Genomic DNA, 15,419 nt, shown 5'->3' with positions numbered 1-15,419 from the left:
GTGTGTGTTTGTGGGGCGGGCAGGGGGTGGGAGGGGGGGATCAATATACCTTCAATCCAGTACCAATTACGTAATTTTTAGGAAAGGTACAGCTCTATTTCACATTTCCATATGTTCTTCCTAAGCCAGATCTATCACGGAGAGGCTGCCTGTGATTTAAATTCAGTTGTCCAATATGCCACAGTGTGACTGCAAGGACTTCCTGAAGACACCTGAATGCCTAGCAGGACAGTAACTAGAACCCTGTGTATGTTGCCTATGGTCATACCAAATCATAAAACCATAAAACTTTCTTATGAATTGGGATTAATATATTCATTTCAAGTCTGAAAGGCAAACTGGAAAAGCAGATATTGAACAGCTTTACAAATCAGAAGTAGGATTGCTGCATGGATGCATATTTGACCTTTTGCTTGTCTAACAACATGTTAATGCAACTACCCAGCTTTAAAATTTCAAATTACTAGACTCAAACTATTACCTTTGCTGTATCAGAGGTGTGGACAGGTCTCTTCATTGTACTTAATTGCACACTGTATAAGTAAAACATCTGCAGGCTGCTCTGTGCAATGGTGTCTGATCAATAATCTACAAATAGTAAGAGTCCTTTCAGTTCAAGGTAAAGATACTCTAGGTTTGTGCATCCAGGGATTTCCTTCATTACAGGTGAATTCAGGGCCACTCTGAGGGTCAGCACCAGGAGACCAGACACTACGTAAATTCCCAAAATGGGGATGAAAAAAGAATTAGTGGCACAATGACTTGTTACTGGATGAATTTCCCTCTAAACGGGAACTGCTTCATTAGCACATACCCTCTCCTTATCGCAAGACTAAAACCAAATAAATCAAACCCTGGCTAGACTTAACCAATATTTTTTGTCATCATAATGTCTCTTTTTCAAAAGAGTTACATGATTCAAGTTCATTTTAATAGAGAGCAATGAAGAAATTATAGTTGTTTCTATTCACACATAGCTCTAATGGGAAAAGCTTGACAGAAACTGCTGTTGCAAGAAATTCTTAACTTTTTCAGGAAAGGCACTGCTGTTCCTACACGGGTAATTACATCCTGATTCTGAGATTTTCCAGAAAAAAAAAAAAAAAAAAAAAAATTACAATAACTTTGTCCACCAGATTGGAAAGGGCTAAGGGAAAAAAATATCTTCAGGTTAAAAAGATTTTTTTCAGAAGTAGGTGATTGTGATGGAAAGAGTAGATTACATCATTCATTTCCATAGCAACTAAACTTGTAAAATAACAAAGCAACTAAACTTGTAATATAACAATAAAGTTAGCAGAAGTTATTTGAAATAGCTTCCTTGATAGTTGATATACAACTCCAGTGAAAAGATGAGACAGATAAATAGAAAGATTTGCTTCTTCTATTGAGGTTTGATTCACTATTTGTCTTTCTTCTTGATTTTTTTCCCATTATACTTTGAACTTTTTTCGAACAAAGAAATACCCCTTTGTCTCTTTGATAGCATAAAAGCAATTCACTTTTTTATTTCACTCTTCCTTGGCCTCTCATTCTCCCTCCCCCATCCACTTCTGCCTTCCTCTTTCTCTGTTTTCAGCCACCTTTATCATTGTCTCCATCCAAATAAAAAATTTTAACATAGTCAACAAAAGAACATACGTAACATTAGAATTAAAAGCCAAGTGGTAAATCCCAGAATAAGTATCACAAAATACTGGAATGATGATTGCTGAGGAAATCACACTGACAATCTGTATCAGCAAGTACTTCTTCAGTTTTACTTTTCCTCTCAAATGCTACAGTATTCTTCTTTAATCAAAGCTGGATTTAAACGTTCTTGCAGTATAAAAGGAAAATGTTTATCTATTGGAATCAGAGTCTTCTTAAATCTTCAGTTTCATGAAAGCCTCTTTTCACATACAAGAAATATAAATATGTTCTTTAAGTCCAATAGAATTTAATGTGACTTCTCTCAACGTTGCTACTCGGTAGTACAAGTAATAGTAGGTTCAAACTTGTTGAGAAGTGCTACACCAAAATAACTTCTAGAAATGTTATGAACTTTACTTTACAGCCAGCGACTTTTTTTTACAAGAAATGTGGAAAACATTAGCTAAAATTGTGTTGGTCTGTACAATTTTATTCTGTTAAAGACAGGTTTTATGATACATTTAGCCTTTTAAATGACACTAATAGTCTCTGGAGACACACGGTCTTTCCTGCAGTTCAACAATTAAGTCTATTTCAATGTTATTTGGATAAGTTGAAACAATTCAGTTACTGTATGTCTGCTCAGTGGCATGTACTGTAAGGCTAATGGAAACCACCTAGAGTTAACTAAATAATAAGGCTTTAGCCAGCTTTAGACATCTACCTAACTTTTGGAGGGAAGGTTGAAAGCTGGGGGTGAGTTGGGAGTGGGGGATGAAGGGGGTCATTTTATTGGCAGAGAAAGCAGTGTATTTTTCATCTCTCCTTCCACACATATGCACCCCTCCTCCCATCCACCACCACACACACACTTCAAAAAAATATGCCCTAGAATTTACACAGGTCATAAGTCTGACTTGATAATGAGCATGATTAATCACAATTGTGTTTCTGTTTTTCCTTTCTCTTTCTACTTTTGAAATGTGTTACTTGCTAGATTGTACTAGCAAGGTTTTTAGATGTGTATGCATAAATACACATGTAGTCTTCACACATATACATACACATATATATACACATATACATACATAACTATATATATATATATGACATGTTCTAAATTACTCACACTTTTGTGTAGTAAATGTATGTTTATATAAATTATCTTATGTTGCTATGGCTAGACTGCTTCCGCTACCAAACCAGATCTTTTAGACCTAGCTTAATATCTCTACAGTGAGCTACTATGTAGACGTATCTTTAATCAGATTTTTACCATATGATAAAAAAAAAGAGTGAGAGGAAGTAATTAAGAGGGCTTCAGATTTAAAAACTTGGCTTTATTTCAAATCCCAAACCTTGGACTAATCAAGCACAAGAAGGACACAAAGGTACAGAGGGAGCTAAATTAATCACAGGCTAAACTGTTTAATAGCTCTCCATCAGCCTGCACTCAGGGTGGGAGAAAGAAGCAGAGGGGTACTCATATAAATCTATTTCCTACAAAGCTGAATTTTCCTCAGATTTTTGGATCTTGAGAATCAAACTGGAATTCTTCTTTTAGTGCTGATTTAGACTATATCAGTTATTTCTCTGGAGTCTGTTAAATGTGTTAAATCTCTGATGCAGCAGAAATCTATCCTGAAATGTTAGATGTTTTAACATAGGACAAAACATGGCCTGGTCTGTGTATGAACTACATGAAGATGCTTATCTGATCATGTCATACCCCGGAAGATACAGCATGAGAGAATAATTGCAATCTAAGTAATGAAAATTATATGAACCGTGTGACCATTCAGATTTGAGGAACCTGAGAAAAGTCAGGAAAATTTCACAGAAAGTAGACACATTTTTCAAAATGATTTGTGCTACCAGAAGCTTGACTCTAACGAACACATGTACACAAATGCACACAAAAAGAAAATGTTCATGAAGGCTATTTTAATATTGCACAAAATATTCAACTGTGGATGAAAGGTGAAGCAGTGTACTCTCTGAAAGTGAACTATGCCTGATCATCATCAGGATCAAAGGTGGAGAGCTTTTGAAGTGGACATAATGGCAATGGACAACTCCAGAGTATCCTTCAATACTAATTTATCAAGTACTGACTTAAAACTCACTTTCTGTTATAAAAAAAAAAAAAAAAAAAAAAAAAAAAAAAACAATAAGCAACAGAAGCAAGGTGGGGGCCATGCTCACACTGATGCTACCACACTAGTGGTGGGAGTCCCCAGACTCACCAACACTAAAAGCTGCAAACATACTGGGCTCCAGATGAGATGGGCTGCTGCAGAAATTATGCCTTGTCAAGTATCCAGAAAGCCATAAGATTCTACCCAAAGTATCTAAATAGTAGCATACATCTAAAACTGATACTCTTACCACCAAATCTGGTAGGGTTGGGAAGTCTACAGTGCCTCTTTCAAGGATTTTCCTTTCTCTTTAACCCCTCTAGAAGAGATCTACTGTAGTGATGACCCTCCAGTGAACTGCCACAGTAAAAAGGTTTCCTAAGAAGACTCCTGACAAAGAACATATGCAAGTAAAGGCATTAACTATATTGAAAATTGAACTTAGGGGTAGTCAACACTACATTTGACCTAGGAATGATGAGAATATTCCATTACAAACAATTAGTTCCTTTGACTGGAAGGTGTCTTTTTACTAGAGTTAAAGGGTAGCATATTATGAGGTCTGGATTCATTCTTCTGCATTTATTTTAGAAATTCAACAGATAACAGGAATACAAAATAAGGTCTGCAGAAGAGCTTTTCTTTGATCTAATACAAACAGACTACTATTCTGCAAGCCGCAAAGGTACATTTTAATTACCACAGTGAAAGCAGATGTAAAATCAATAAGGTGTTTTATTTCTCTCATTGATATGTATAAATACTTACTTTACAGCAAGGTTAAGCTGAGTTTTCTGTCATTAAATGTAAGGATTGATGTAGGCCATTCAAACCAGGTTAAAGCAGCAGAGAACAGAGTAGCCCTCCATGTCACACCATCACCTGAAAATATTCACCCAATGCTTCAGAAACAATTTTCTGTGCTATTCAGAAATTTCACTCATCACCCAGTTAGAATTGAAGGCTTTAATGGAAAAAACTTTATTACAAATAACTTGATCAGCCGTTTCTATATTTATACAACTTTGTTTGCTTGTCTTAATTTATGAAGTAGTTCAATTACTATAGAATTTCTTGGGGATGTCTCATTTTAATAGAATCATTAATTCTATGCTCAGAGGATGTATACAAATTGATGGTCAGTTCCTGATCTTCATTTTAAGCAGACAAGGATACAATTCAGAGCCTCCCACTGAAACTTTCTCAGACTTAGAGGAAAATTTCTACTGTGTTCATAAGTATAAAATACATTTTTTTTTTGCATTATTTAATTACAAGTTTTTATTATTATTATTTGGAGCAGGAATCAGTCTCCTGTTGTCCTTGAGTTAATGTTGTTCCTTCCTTCATACTGGTTCTCATTTGCATAGGAGAAATCAGACCCTTTATCAAAAAACTATCAAAAAACACATTCCTACATGTCAATGTGAGTTTTTTTTTGTTGTTGTTGTTGTTAGTTTGTTTGTTTTTTGTCTTGTCTAATTTTGTGTTTATTTGTTTGTTTAACTCTTTGCTGAAAGTATGTAGACTTTGAAAAACTCCACAGGTGGAAAGTCTGGCCCAGCCCCAACACTGTTTAGCTTGAGACATCACTGGACTCCACTTCTTCTAGAGATATATATAATGCACTAGGCAGAATAACAAGTCTAAAACTTCAGTTGACTTTGAACTTAAACATGTTCTACCACTAAAATAAAACACAAAGTTTGGAGTTTTACATCTGTAGATTTTTTTCTTCAGTTTTCTTTGTCAGAAATTATTTCCCTTCTTGACAGTGGTTCTGGGAATATGCCTTGAATGTTGAGAGACACACAAATGCAATAGGTGCCATGCAAGTACTACTGATTCAAAGCCAATTCCACATTATTTACACAATTTTATGTCTTCACTTAGAAGTTCATTTAAATGAATATCTCACTATTGACAAGGCTCTGCAACTGCACTATTATGCACATAGTGCTCAGATGACAGTCTAATCTGCTCTACAAAAATCTTTACAATATTTCTCCTGCTTTTTAAGAAGTACTTGCTGTATTTTTAAATTTCATAAACTTGTTTTATGACCTGTTTTTACAAATTCTTCATGTATCCCATTGTGAGGGTTCTTGGAGAAATCTGCAGGAAAGAGGTACTTGCAGTGTCTGTACTATGAAGTGCAGAGGGACCCAAACTACAAAACATCTGGTTATACTGTACAGACAGGGGAACCATGGAGGCAAGTTTGCCAGTAGCAGAATGTTAGTCTTGAATAAATTAGAAGGGAGAGATCATTCACATGCTCTTTTCTAGCAAAATTATATGAATATCAGATTAACATGGGACAAGAGCCCAGTGAGAATAGAGCCCTTATGATTCAAAATGCAGAAATATCAGAGGCAACATGTCACAGAAATAAGGAAGAGCAAGCATAAGGATGTTATGATTTTTTTTTTCTCCTTTTTTACTGCAGTCACAGAAGACAAAGTACCTTATCAAAGCACATGTTTTAAGGGGTCAATTTTGCATCTAATGAAGTCAATGGAAAAAAACATTGAGTTCAATGATGCAATATAATGTCCTTAATGAAAAAAGTAATCTCATGTTAGGACCTACTTTTGAACCCATTTAAGTCAATGGAAATCTTTCTTTTGATTTTAAAAGTACCATATTAAAATTCCAAGTATTCAAAAAGAAAGATATCTAGATCTCTTTACATGGAGTGCATCCCATCTATTAAAAGTTTAGATTAAATCATGTACAGACCAGTGCATGATCCCACAGGTATGGTCAGACTGCCCGTGTGTCTAAAATAATCCTGGGCTCAGACATTGGCAGGACAATTGTATCTGAATATCTTTATGTTTAACTCTTTCTGCCAATAAAATTCTCCCTGACATTTATAGAGCCTGCCATTTTGACTTACTGTATGCTTATATTAAAATTCCATGGAAGAGGCATAATTTCTTCTCTCCCTGTATATATTCTACCTCAATAAGGAACAATTCATTTTACTCACACTTTTCTTTTTTAATATCACAGTAGCCCTGAGACTAGGCAGAGAAAATATCAACCCAAATGTTCCAGGTGGGAGATGCTGGCAGTGGGGGAGGACATGGAGGGAAGAAGATTGTTAAGGGAAACCACTGTGGCTGGCACTTTTTTTAAGCGAGAGTGACTGCAGGGAATATGTCTCTTCTTGGTCTGAGTTCAGAAAGCACAATTTGGGAAAGAAAGGGATTAGTACTTCTGCTGCCAGGGTCAAGTTTATCTCCAAATAAAAACAGAACTGCTGGCAGATTCAAAAGCTCAGTGAAACTTGTTTTGCTCCTGCTCTGGACAAGCCTTTAAGTCAAAAAAGGCAAATTCACACTGACAGATATGAATTTTCTCGAAAGCAGTAGGAACACAGAACATGAGAGTAAGCCAATAGACTCCAGTTATTTTTGGCCACTGATGAGAAGACATCATCTCCCCACTACATGATGGGGAGGGTCCCAGCCAGCTGGGTGCTCTCTGACCTGTGACAGTGGCAACTGAGACTGGGTCTCCACGTGGATACACTCGTGGTGCACATCAGACATGACAGGTCTCCAGCACCAAGGGGAAAGGTGAAACATGGGCGCTTAAAAGGGTAAAATATTTAACTTAGATATGAGTTTCAGTACTTCCCCCTCTCTGGTACTAAGCATAATCTAATCCACTCATAATTACCTAACTACTCAGAGGATTCAAATTATTTAATGATGCATCTGAAACTTGGAGTGCTAGAGGTCAGGAAATGCAGTTTCTTCTACTACTAGAAAATGAGAGAAACCAAGCTCTTGGAGACCTATTCAGCCTATAATGTACCAGAGACAATAGAAAGAGGAGAGGGATTATTCCTTCCACATAACCCCCCATTCTGCTGGCACTGGAATCAAAATGTGGAATCTGAATTTTAACGGAAGCTTAATTTCCTGGACAAATAAGGAACAGAAGCATTCCACCAGCATTGAGGTCCTCCAGCAGAATGACCAGAGCACCCGTGGATATGACTTAACCTTGCCTATCCGAGTGACATCCCCAAGCTACACTAAGCATGTATACAGTTAAGCTGTCTGTGATTTTCATTTTAAATAGGAAATTTGGACACAGGGACTATCTTCCATATAGCTGTACAGCTATGCAGAACAAAACAGACCCGTTTAACATCAGGGCAGAGAATTCATCCTTTGATGCATATTTAATATGTCAGTAATACATCAATGTTAGTTCAGTATATAAACACACATATGCTCTTGGACAAAAGCACCCATGCATCAAAACTCTGCATCCGTATTTTAATGTATTTAATTAAGAGAGAAACCCATTATCACTAATTATAGTTTATATTTTCATAATACTGTTTTATGGTTATTACCTATTCCCTTCAGTTCTATTTATCTATAAGCCTTACATGCTATGATGCTATGACATGATGTAGAGAGCTCTTCAGCTCTCCAGAGCTAAAACAAAACCTGAAATCAGTACCTAGACTGATCTTAACACTTCGACACTGGATACTCTGCAGTATCTGGAATGCAAACTGACTTTGTCTTCTCACACATCTGCTTGCAGATAATCTCATGAGGAATTTCACGTATGATTTCTCATTTTGAGAAACCTATACATGCACATGTGCCCACTCCTTGGGAGGCTTTCCCAGCGTTTTCGTGAAACACTTCATAACAGCAAACATCACTGGGACAGAAAAGGTGGTGCAAAGGTTGGCCAGAAACTATTAATTGTTTTTAAAGCATATTTTTGTTTATTTAATTTTAATTATATTTATTGATTGAAAAGACTGAGGTTGAGGTGAGTCTTTATTTTAGTTTCTAATAGCACCTCCAATAAGAAACAGTATCACTAAATCACTGCAATATTTCTTATAAAGAAGATAGAGCTTTTAGGCTAACACCTTATTAAACTACATTTAACAGTGCTTTTCAGAAAGCTCCTGGCTCACCACAGGAGGGATGTGGGGTGAAATCTACCCCATTCCAACTCCACATAGTCTTGATCGCACAGCACTTTGATTTCTGTGAGTGCTGCTGGTGGACTGCTGCAACTGTACAATTGCACCTTGGCATCAGACCAGCACTGCACAGGTTCCTTGGATGCATCACAAGAAGCAAAGCTGCCTCCATGGAGATCTGCCAGGTCTCACAGATTTTTGACACAACCCACAGCTTTAGCTGGGGTGGTCGCACTGCAAAATGCTTCAGTTTTCCTCATCTATATTGTTCCCTTTACTTTTTCTCTGGCTGCAAGGGCAGATATAAGGCACAGAGGAAATGGGGTAGGATTTCAGCGGTCAGTTCAACAGTGCAGAAACAATACAAAAAAAAAAAAAAAAAAAAAAAGGTAGAAGTAGGACTGTAAACTTTTTTGTTTTATCAGAATTTGAAGCCACTCTCTCGATGAAAATTTGTCATCAGTAACCACTGGGAGGTTTTTTAAGGACTCCAAGCAACTCATACAGACTTGAACAACAACTGCAAAATAATTTAGAAATATTAAAACAGACTGAATATGCCTCAGTACCCAGAATTAATAATGGTAATTTTTGAGTGACAAATAAAAAAAAAAATAGATGTTCACATATGTATGAAAGTAGGCAGAAAAATATCCACCCGTAATTTAAGTCATTCTGCACTGTGTCTTTAATGAATACAGAAGTATAGACGACTAGTTCCACTATACTAGTTCCTGTTCATGTATGCTCAGCCTGACCCTCTCATCTTCTCAATGGTAAAATAAATATTATAGAAAAAAAATCCAAGGGAATCTAAAAAAAAAAAAAATAGTAGGGGGAGAGAAAAAAAAAAAAAGGATAGACAAAGACACTAAGAAAGAAAAGAAGAACTATTGAAAGCCTGTGCAGACAAGTATGAATCAATTATTCTAAAAAGCAGATGTAAAATGAAGCTGCTTAAACATATAAGGCACTTCTACATTGTATTCAAATAATGCTGAAATTATAGAGCTGTCATTCGCAGACCTGTCGAGGGTGCCTTTCTTACTACATTATGATTTAGCGTTTCTCTTGGAAGGTTGTAGCAATTTTGACATTAGAGTCATTGGACAGAAAAACCATAAAATGTACGTGAAGAACCACCTCTCTTTTTTGAAATCTCATATAGAGTTCCAAGAACTGATTTTGTCACTAAATAATAATAATAATAATAATAAGCAAAAAAAATAGAATGACCTGAAAGGAAAGTATTCGTGGAAGTGCAGAAATGCTAGTCTCAAGAGAGAGAGCGCATGTCTGTAGAACAAATGTAGCTGTGAAGATTTAAATAATTTGATGGCACATAACCTAATCTGACATGGCAGCAGGTTATTTTACAAATTGTGAAGAGCTCTGCCCACCAGTGTCATAATAAGAGCCTCTTTGAGAGACAACTCAAAGATACGGATTTTTTGGAGGCAAACACGCAGGTGACAGAAATGGAGATGAAGCAAGCGAAGGAGTTCCTGCAACATGCTCAGCTCTATGTGAGGCAGTATATACCGCATTTCTTCCCAGATGCCCATACAGCCAGTGGGCAGATCAAACCTAGCACTAACAGTAGGGCACGATTTCATAATTATTTAACAGACTGCACTGGGCAGGGTCCTGTCCTGCAGGTGGGTGGATGGGGGTGCTCCCTGGGGTTGCCACAGCACAGCTCGCCTCTGCCCTGTGCTCGTGTGCTGCTCTGGGAGGAACGGGGTTATGGATAAAGGTGGCTCAGTCAGGGAGCCTGAATTGCTTGGAGGTAATTGCTGACCCCCACAGGTCTCATTATCTGTTACAAGCTCCCTGAGACAGCCCACGGGGCCAATCCTTTTCCACACACACACATATTGAAACTTTCACTGTAGTTGGTGTCATGGCTACAAGTGTTACAGTTGCTTTCCAACTGATCAAAAGTATGCTAGGAAGAATGAATGCTGAACCAGCTCTGGACATGAACAGATATATATAGATATCTATATTTATATTGATATCAATATCAATATAGATAGGCATGCATGCATATCACTTAAATACATGAACTGCAAAATGCTGATGAACAAGAAACAAATGCAATATATTTCAGGGGGTATTTTCAATCATTTGCTCTGATTGTTAAAATTTGATGAGATAATCCTAGCCATTTAGCTCTAATAAACTCACAGTTCATGAACAATGGCTGCATTAAATCTATTGTCACCCGCAGTAACACAAGGAGCAAAAGCTCACTGGCTCTTCTCACAGCATTTGTTTTATTCACTCAGTCTCTCATTCCACATCAGCTGCCATCTGGACAAAATTCAGAAACCAAGACACCTGCCTGAAGAATAAGATGCTGATCAGATGGAATGGGCCGGGGCTTTATCTTGAGAGCAGAGATGTGAATTGTTGGTAACACAATCGCTTAAAAGGTTTGGAAATTATATGCCTTCAGCTTAGCATACGGCTTATGTGAAATATGGACTTGTGAACTTTTCACAAAACTTGGGCTCAGATGATATAGTGGTGGCTGTTTTATAAACATGTGAAAAATAAGTATGACTTTACATGTATACACAGAAAAGAGAGTGTCAGTGTCTTTCAACAGCTTTTTAAATAATGTTACTATTTTGTGTTTTCTTAGCAGCATATCAATATTTATTTCACCCAAAATATACAGGCAACACTCACAGTACTTCTGGAAAAGCCAGTCAAGAAAACCTGTGACTTTCTGGCTATACTGCCCTGGTGTGGAAACAAGCCCCTTCGTTGTGCCTGGTCAAGGGGTACTAACATACACGTAAGTCCTCCTTGGGCTGGGCCTGTCTCCCCATCACAAAAGGATAATTTCTGGAAGGGTAAGGTAGGGACAAGAATGTCCTCTTCTCCTCTCCTTGATTTTCATTTTCCACTAGACTACTTTTTATATGGCTTATCAACTAGGAGGGTAGGAGGTCATTCCAAATGAAGGTTGAGATGGCAGTTAGAGATGAAAATGAGAAATTTTCATAGTGCAGGATTGTTATTTTATGTAGGATTCCTGTAAAATATAGAAATCAAAGTTGAAAGCAAACTCTGAGTAAATTTGCAAACACTTTGGCTAGTACTGTACCTGTCAAAAAAAGGCTTTATTGAGTAGTACCACATTATACTGGCTTTTTTGATGACATACCAAAGCCTGAAACTGGGTATTGCTGTCATCCAAGCATAGGATGCTGCTTTGGTCCCTCTGTGGATTATGCACAAAAATGGATCTGCAATATCCACTGACCACTTACCTACATGCTTCTTCTAGAAAGAGATTCATAAAGACTGTCAAAGCTTTGATTGCTGTGCAGACTCACCTGAGCAAAAATAGGCACTCGAGTGAGTTATGGAGGACAGGAACAGTGAACAGCTTTCATCTTCACTGAGTTTGTAGAACTATACAAATCAGTTTGCCCACATAAATGAGGACACTGTAAGTGTATCAAGCCTGCTTTTGGTGACCCTCTGGGATATACATCTGTGTAGGTTTCTCACAAAAGAATGAGGGATTTCTGGGTGCTAATAGTAAACCAAATCTGAAGAAACATGGCCTGTTATTGCCCTCACTGAATATAACGGGTGCTGCTGAGACATTAATGAGTGTTGGCTTTTATTTCCCTATTTTGAGGAGAAAAAAAAATCTCATTCAGGACTTTGGAAAGGGGGAGGAGGGTGATAGAGATTTTCAAAAGTTTGTTCCCCACTTTAATGCCAAGTTATGGTGCTTTATAGCAGCCAGCTTTTCAGTGTTAAATAGTTTTCTGCAGCCTCATCCTTCTGCCTGACTACAAGAAATAGTGACAAATTACAGCTGGGGGGGAGACTGAAGAAAGAAATATTCCATTTTTAATTGCCTTTTCATTTTCTTTTTATAGCCATGCTTAAAGTGTGAGTTATCAGAAGCTGTTCAAAGTCTTTTTCTTTTACCATTTTAAAATATATTCCTCCTAAAGCCAGATGAAAAATACGGTTAATGGGGTTTTGTGACTCCCACAAAGTCCCCTACAAATTAAGGGACTTTGAAAAAATGTCAGCTGCCCAGTTCCCAAGAAAGAAAAATTAAACAATAAAGGCTTATCGACTTGTTCCTGAGAAGATAAAGCACTTATGAATGAGACCCTCTCATACTCTCTGGTTTGTGATCAGAGTCTTCAGTTTCCAAGATTCACAGAAAATATTCTGATTAGCAAAAAATATGCCTTGATTAAATGAGTTTTAAGATCTTATAACTGAATCCCATCCTCCCTTCAACCTGTTTTCATACAATGCACTGTCTCTTTCAGTTGTGCTGCTATCACTACCAATTATAACCAGTGCCATAAAAACATCACATTCATGCAGATCAGCTGATTGTGCCAAGTTCAAGAAAGGACAGCAGGATGGAAATGACAGCAGCTTCTGTTGGCTCTGCTCCAAAGTCCCTTCAGGCTTGTTGTTGTTTCTGTCTGTTGCAGACCCCCAGGATTTCAATTCCTCAGAAATATTAATGCCATCCCTCTAGAGAGAGGCTACCAACGCCATTGAGGGTATTTCTGTTGACTTCAACAGGTCATCTGTGGATCTCTTCATCTTTCATGTCATTCTCTTTTACACTGTTTGTGATCTTTCTGTCATGTGCCAGCCTGAGCAAAAGCCATAAACAACAAACCCCAGTCCCACTATCATATGTTCGACATATACACACCACATACAGATAAACTGCAGGATTGTGGTTGCCTCCTTTGCTGTGCATGTGACTTGTATATAGTCTAAAAGGCCTTGAAGCCAAGGGGAAATGCGAACTATGAAAGACTTAAAATTTTAAATTTTCTGACTTGTGGAGCCCCACTCATTGCCATTAGAGAAAGGGAGATAACACAAAAGGCAAAGGAGGGATTCTACTAGCTCTGTCTTGTCCAAGTATGGTAAACTCCAAGTACTTCCAGTACTTGAAGGGAGCATAAAAACAGGAGGAAGAACACCTGTTTACATGTGTTGATAGTGATAGGACATGGGGGAATGCTTTTAAACTAAGACAGAGGAGATTTAGGTTAGAAGTCAGGAGAAAGTATATCACTAAGAGGGTGGTGAGGCACTGGAACAGGCTGCCCAGAGAGATTGTGGATGCCCCATCACTGGAGGCATTCAAGGCCAGGCTGGATGCGGCTCTGGGTAGCCTGCTCTAGTGGTTGTTAACCCTGCCCAGAGCAGGGGGGTTGACACTAGATGATCTTTAAGGCCCTTTTCAATCCAGGCCATTCTATGATTCTATGAAATAAGGCAACTTTCTAGAATCTTGTTAGATTACTGTTCAAAGCACTGGTGCATTTCCACATTTAATTCATTGGAAATGGAAAACTGTTTCACCTGGAAGATAATTATAACCATATCTAGATATCCATATTAATTAGGATGATATAGAAATTGAAAATTGGTTTTAAATGTTTTACTCTTGTTAAGGCCATTAGGAAGAGTATGCTGATGAACCCAGAGTTTCAGCTCTTCTTATGCTATACAAAGGAAAATGAGGTTTCTTCTGTCACTCCATTTTCCTGATGTTAGAAATGTGAGGGCAATTTCGTAAACAAGAGAGTGGTCACTTGCTAAAAGAAGGAGACCATTCACTTTTCTGTATGAGCAGCAAAAAAGCCTGGCCTAAAGTATCTACTGCAGATTTTTTAAAAAACCCTACATCACATTTAAAGACAAATAAAGCATTTTGATCTTATTAGTTTATTTCTTAAATAAATAAATAAATACATCTAACTTCAAGGCAGTTGAATCGGTATTCAATCATCCTTCAGTCTCATAACCTGCCCAGTGCTGTATATTTTTAGCATTTAGCTGATTTGGCAAACTAAGCTTGACAGCACTAATTGCTGCAGGAGGCTGACGTGGAAAAAAGTAGTCACATTCTTTCTTTAACATGGTACAGTCTTCCATGACTCTGCAGAGTGACACAGTGAACTCAGAATAGTAACCAAACTAAGCAAGTCTTCCCAATGCCAGATAGGGATGATAGAAAATGATGGATTGTCTCCAAATTAAAGACAAGAAGTTAAAAACTATGTGAAGTCTGGAAAGCCAGCGCATGCCAAAGGAAAAGTTGCTTTGATTTAATTGATGATAAAAGAAAACCCAGAAGAAGGGTAAGTTTGGATGACATTCAAGTGTTTGTCCTGTGTTAGGAGGAGGGTAGAGATACCATCTGCTTACCTTTGTTGCTAGAACCACAATGGATAAGTACAACTATGAAAAGAGCCTTTGCTACACAAGAAGAGGCCATAGCCAACAGTCAAAGATTTGTAGTTTCATCAGGTGCTGGCCTTCCACTAAGCCATCTCCTCTGCAGCTGCTGGAGGAAGGCAGAGCTAGCAGCAGTGGCAAGCAGCAGGAGGAAGCTCCCTGCTCCCTTAGGAATGAATTTTCCCCATACACATTCTCTTCCACATGACAGAGAAATACCAAAGCAGAGCAATAATGCTTCCCTTGTTCCAGCAGAAGTAATTCCAGGCCCATTGGTCTATTGACATGTGGAAGGTGATGCACAGAAATTCTGAAAAATGAAGGTGTGTTTTTTTCCAAGGTGGTATAAACAAGCAAGGAAACAGAGAAGACATTTTCTAAGCTCTGGGAAGAGAAAATACTTTGTCTTCTCAAACAAA

The sequence above is a fragment of the Anas acuta genome, chromosome 2 (assembly GCF_963932015.1).
Source record: "Anas acuta chromosome 2, bAnaAcu1.1, whole genome shotgun sequence".
NCBI classification, from domain to species: Eukaryota; Metazoa; Chordata; class Aves; order Anseriformes; family Anatidae; genus Anas; species Anas acuta.
Note: the sequence above shows the minus strand (reverse complement) of the source record.